Here is a 6,308-nt window from a genome sequence, read left to right on the forward strand (position 1 = left end):
ACACTGCTGAGTACGAGGGGTTGCTTGCCGGTCTAAGGATCGCGGCAGACCTCGGGGTGAAGAAGCTCATCGTCAGGGGTGACTCGCAGCTTGTCGTCAGGGAAGTCAACAAGGATTGCCAGAGCCCATTGATGGAGGCCTACGTAGATGAGGTGAGGAAGCTGGAGGAGTGCTTTGACGGTATCCAAGCGGAGCACGTTCCCTGAGCGGAGAACGACATCGCCGATTACCTGTCAAAGCGTGCTGCATTCAAGCTACTTGTGGAACCAGGTACCTTTTTGCTCCGGTTAACTCAGCCATCCGTCGAACCATCAACGGGGCAGAACAAGCGGAGGAAATCAGGTCCGGACAAGTACTTTCCCGCCGAGCCCCCTGGGGCTGCCGGCAAGGATGTTGCTGTGCACACTGAGCCTGCCAAAGAGCAACTGGCTCCGGCAGGGCGTCAAGCCCTGGCCGTGGAGACATCCGCTCCCATGGCAGAAGAGATGCCTTTGGTCCTTGTCGTCGAGCCCCAGGCTCCGGCATGGGCACAGCATACCGTCTGATTCCTCCAAACAGGGGAGCTTCCCGAGGAGCAGGAAGAAGCGGAAAAAGTAGCCTGTCAGTCTGCCCTGTACCAGTTCGTCGATGACGTCCTGTACAGGAGAAGTCCGAACGGTGTGAAATTGAAGTGCATCCCCCGGGAGGAAGGACTGGAGATGTTGGCGGAGATACATGGAGGTGTATGTGGCTCCCACATAGGGTCAAGGGCCCTTGCCGGCTAGGCGTTCCGGCAAGGTTTCTTCTGACCCACCGCCCTCCAGGATGGGATGACACTAGTAACCAAGTGTGAAGCGTGTCAGTTCCATTCAAAGAAGCTTCATCAACCAGCTCAAGCCCTTCAAACAATCCCTCTCTCCTGGCCATTCTCGGTCTGGGGGCTCGATATACTGGGCCCCTTCCCCCGTGCTATCGGGGGCTTTGATTACTTGTACGTTGCAATCAACAAGTTAACAAAGTGGCTGGAAGTGGAAGCGGTGAGAAAGGTGACAGCACAGTTAGCCGTCAAGTTCTTCAAGGGACTGGTCTGCCGCTTTGGTGTGCCTAACAGAATTATCACCGACAATGACACGCAGTTCACGAGCCACACCTTCATGCAGTACGTTCAAGACCTCGGTAGCAAGGTCTGTTTTGCTTCCGTGGCACACCCCCGGAGCAACGGCCAAGCAGAGAGGGCGAATGCTGAAGTGTTGCGAGGCCTGAGAACGAAGACCTTTGACAGGCTGCACAAGAGCGAAGGCGCTGGATTGATGAGTTGCTGGTGGTTCTTTGGTTGATCAGAACGACGCCAAATCGAGCCACCGGTCAGACACCGTTTGCCCTAGTATATGGGGCGGAGGCAGTTCTCCCCACGGAACTCATATACGGGTCACCTCGAGTGCTCGCTTATGATGAGCTTGAGCAAGAGCAGTTGCGGCAAGATGACGCAACGCTCCATGAGGAAGTTCATCTTCGGGCGGCTGTGAGAGCAGCACGCTACCAGCAAGCCTTGCGCCGCTACCATAGCCGCAAGGTTCATGCCCGAAGCTTTGAGGAAGGCGACCTTGCTCTTCGGCGCATTCAGTCGGCCAAGAATACCAACAAGTTGACGCCGAAGTGGGAAGGCCCTTATCGGGTAATACGAGTCACCAGGCCCGGCGCAGTCCGCCTGGAGACCGAAGATGCTGTCCCAGTGAGCAATTCCTAGAACATCGCGCATCTTCGCAAGTTTTACCCATAAGGTGCGGTTTGCCGGGCCTCCCGGCAAGCCACCTTTTGTACAAGCTTTGTCGGCAAGGCATGTAATCCTCTGTACAAAGCCAAGCGCAGACCCTGAGCATAAATAAATGAAGCGCTGGCGCCCTAAGTTATAGCATGCATGCTAGGTTGAGTCTCTTCCTCGGTTAGGGTTGATAGTGCTTAGTGGCGACTAACCCCTAGCCTAGAGGTCGGGTGTGCGTCTTTTCTGTTTTCTTTGGTTCGCAGGGCACTTCTGCTGAGCCACTTGGGAAAAGGAGAATGAACTGGCGCTCCGACCCCGGCAAGGCAAGGCTGCCGGGGGCTGAAGATGTAAGGATCCAACCACGGCGAGCCAAGCTTGTCGGGGGCTGCGGATTCAGATAAGTTTTTCATCCCCCTGCTGTACGTTTCCGTATGGAACTGGGACATGTGAAGCCTCGTTTATATCTTAAAAACCACCATACTCCCTTTTCCCTATACCCGAGAGTTACTTCCTTGGTCGGAGTTTGGTAGTAGTTGCGGTGGCGAAGAGATGAACGAGGAGCCTAACTCTACTATGCCCCTGCCTCCGCCAAAGGCGCGAGAACGGTCGGCTGAAGAAGAGAAACGGCAAGGCCTATTGCCGGGCGATAACGTTTATTATGAAAATAACAAGGATTCATCCTTGGCATGGGCCTCGCTCACGCACGAAGAACCAGGCAAGCACCCTTTTTCATTAAAAACGTCCCATACAGGTACAATTCGTACGGAAAGAAAAACATGAACAAGGGGATTACAAGCTTTAAATCTAACAAGTCCCGAAGGCTACACTAAAAAAGAGATGAGATGCCCGTGATCCCTTTCTTGTCCCTCTCCTAAGGAGGTAGGTCAAGGAGGCGAAAGGGCAAAAGGGGCGCCTAGGCGAACTACGAGCAGCAGAAAGCACCAAGAGAACACCTCGGTGGCTGCCCACGGATGGGCCGGTGATGACGGTGTCTGGAAAGGAGCTGGAAGACGAGGCGGCAGGTTGCCGAACACGCGACGAAGGCGTCGGTGTCCGCGTACTCTGAGTTGACGGCCTTGCCACCCGCCCTCTTCCTCTTCCGCAGCCCCCCGACGCCAGCCGCCCAAGGAGACGTCACCGAGAAGTTCAGGGAGCTGGCCCCTCCCCCGACGAAACTCCGCTGGAGGAGCGGCCAGGTGCCGATGCTGCTGCTGCCGCACCCGCCCATGCGCGGGGCGTCCGACGCCTAGTCGGACTCGTCCCCGTCATCTGCCCCGCTGTCCTCCTCGTCACTTTCGCTCGAGGAAGAGCTTCCATCGTCGGAATCTCCATCGGAGGAGCTCTCCACGCAGCACTTCAGGCGAGTTCCAAGATCTCCGAAGACCTTAACGGAGAGCAGGCCGTCCTCCATTAAATTGAAGTAGAGGATGAGCCCCGCCGTCAGGCTGTGGATGCGAGCGAACGTCTTCCATCCACGGCGGAGGTACATGAACCGAGGAGACGGGAAGTCGACGTTGACCCGCGTGCCCCCATTCCCGCAGCCCCTCATGTGCAATCTGAGGGTCTGGGGCGGGTCACGCTCCATCTCCCGAGCAAACGGGAAGGGAAGACGAAGACGGCGACGTGGAGGCCGGCGCAGCCTGATAAAGAAATCGCGAGGCTGGTCACCAACGTGGCCCTCCATCGGGAAAGGCATCATTGGCGGGGGCGAGGCCGGCGCGCCGCCCCGTCCTCCTCTTCCTCGGGCACCACAACCTCTGCCACGACCTCGCCCACGGCCTCGCCCCTCCCCCTTCCCCTCGCAGCCGGCTCCGCCACCGCGGGCTCAGGAGGAGGAGGGACGTGCTGTCGAGCGGCGACCCTCGCCGCCACCATCGAGGGACCGGGTTCCCCTTCTCCATGGCAGATGAGAGGAAGAAGCAGAAGCAGGAGGAGATAGAAGATAGAAGAGTGCGGAGTGCCATTCCCCCCTTCCCTCTCCTTATAAAGGGGCGGGGTCGGGGCTCGGCCGCCCCGCTCAGCCAATCCAGCCATCGGGGGCGCAGGGAATCGGGACCGACCCGCTGCCCCAACCAGCGACGGCCCAGTTTCCCGCCTCCATAGCTCTCCACCTGCATGAAGGACGCGTGGCGAGCGTGTAGGGTCGAAAAGATGGGTGAGGCGACCGTTCCCCGCCCCGTGATCGGGGGGGGGGGGGCGTGGGCTCCTTAAAGACTGTGACCCGAGTCCATCTAGTAAATGAGCCGCGCCTCCACGCCTCCCTCTTTTTATGGGGAAGGCGCGAGGCGCCTCTTTACCACGATGTGACGCATGCATGCGGGAACCGCCCCAAGCATAACGCCCACGTCACGCGCACCCCTCCACGTCCCGCATTCAATGCAGGTCGTGGGGAAGCGCAGCAGATGGAAAGTTTTACCGAGGTAAAAACCGCCCCGCCTGCCCGCACACCGTATTGGGCCTGGCCCAACAACGTGTCGCTCTTATGTGTGGCCCAGGCCCGGGGGCTCCTATCGGTGTACAAAAGAAGGGGCACACCTTTGTGCCCCTTTACCTGTGCATGGACAGTCGGAGCCGCGCCCACGGCGGCACCAAGCAGAGCAGGGGAGGTGAACCAAGGTGAAACCAAAGCCCAAGACAGCCAGTGCAACGCCAAGGCCGAGACGACAAAGGGCAGAGGGACGAAGCAGGTTCCCCCGGCATGACCCTTGCCGGGGCAGCCCCGGCAAGGCCCTTGCCGGGGCAGCTCATCCAACTCCAGCGGAGCGCACCACCCTTGAGCCCACGGTCCCCAACACCATCAACCACGTTGGGCCAGGGCTCGGGAGGCACCTCCATAGTGGCATGCAGATCTTTGTGAAGACAAGGAATATTCAAGATCAGATGAGGATTAAAAGACAACAATCCTCGGCAAGATCCTTGCCGAGGAGAGCCACAAGACCCTCGGCAAGATCCTTGCCGGGGACGACAGCATGCCACGGCAAGGCCCTTGCCGGGCCACCCGGCAAGGCCCTCACCAAGGACGCCATCAGGGACACTTCCAGGCCTGCATTAGCCAAGTCTCCACCGCTGTTCGCATGCAGCTGCCAGCCCAACCAGCTGGGCAGGCACCTGCGTGGCAACATGCAGCTTCCATGCCAACTCAGCAAGCACCTGCGTGGCGGCATGGAGATCTTTGTGAAGACCTTACCACCGCGCCACCTTAGCTGCCTGCCTGCCTACATGGCGCCGCATGCATCACTGGCCAGGGCACGTGTCGAAGTAAGGAGGAGTGGCGACGGACGGGACAGGCCTCATTCCCATCCCCAATAAAGCAAGGGGAACCTAAGTGATGCATTAAATGCGTCTTGTCCTGTAATACAGGCGATAAGCTCATAGCATTGTATGCCTTTCCAGCTCCTGTGTGCCACTGTGGCAGCCCCTTTCGACTATAAAAGGAGGCCCATGGCGTACTGGAGAGGGATTCGGTTCTTTGGAACGACTCAGCCACCATAGCTAGTTGGAGGGCTCAAGAACACTCAATACATCCACCAAAGCAGGACTAGGGTTTTACGCATCCTCGCGGCCTGAACCTGGGTAAACGATCCTTGTGCTGATTACTAATCCTGCTCTTCTTGCAACCCTGCGCCCTGGCAACCGTAGTAGGGATTCTTGTGATCCCATAGGTGTCGTTTCCCACAGACAGCGGGCAGTTCACCACGCATCATGTAGTGGACACCCACGTGTGGGGGAAGGCCCTCCCGGTGGTGTACACGAATGATCCGGTCTCGGTGGAGAGCTCCATCCAAACTATGGAGCAGTTCCTTGTCGAGGACAAGTACCGAGTGGTCGGCTTCGACCTCGAGTACACCATCGGTCATGCCGGGCACGATCAGAAGGTTGCCGTCACCCAGTTGTGCGTGCGACATGACGTCCTCGTCTACCACTTCCACCTTTCCACAAGGCCTTGCGAGCGTTTCTCCAGGTTTACCAAAAGCTTAGACTACAGTTTCGCTACGGTGGACACCACCAACGATCTAAAAGCGCTCAAGGTTTCAGACTTGAAATGCCCGAATCTTGTGAACATACAACACCATTACAAGGTCTGGGGCAGCGACAAAAACAAACTGAACTCCTTGGTTGACCTCGCCTCGGCCATCATTGACCCCTACTACGTGAAGATGAAGGAAGAGAGCAATAAGGACAAGAATGCCTGGCACAGTGTGTAGCATAAGAGACTGGATGAACAACATGTCAAGTACGCGGCCATGGACGCGTACACAAGCTACGAGATGTACAGGCGGATCGTTGACATGAGTAACTGTCTTCTTCCTCACCCAGACGAGGGATCGAGCCACATAGCAGTGGCGGGAGCGTCACAAGAAGTAGATGACTAGACAATCGTTTCTCCTACTTTAGAATGCATGTAATTGTTTATTGAGGTGTGTGCGAATGATCTATATAGTCACTTATGTAATTGGATGTTTATTTCAGTTATATATATATATATACATGTCATTCTACTTTATACAAAGCAATTCTCACAGCTTATTAGCAGCAATTGTCTGTGTTATTATTGGTCTTCGCACAT

Source organism: Aegilops tauschii, chromosome 6 (assembly GCF_002575655.3).
Source record: "Aegilops tauschii subsp. strangulata cultivar AL8/78 chromosome 6, Aet v6.0, whole genome shotgun sequence".
In the NCBI taxonomy this organism is placed as follows: domain Eukaryota; kingdom Viridiplantae; phylum Streptophyta; class Magnoliopsida; order Poales; family Poaceae; genus Aegilops; species Aegilops tauschii.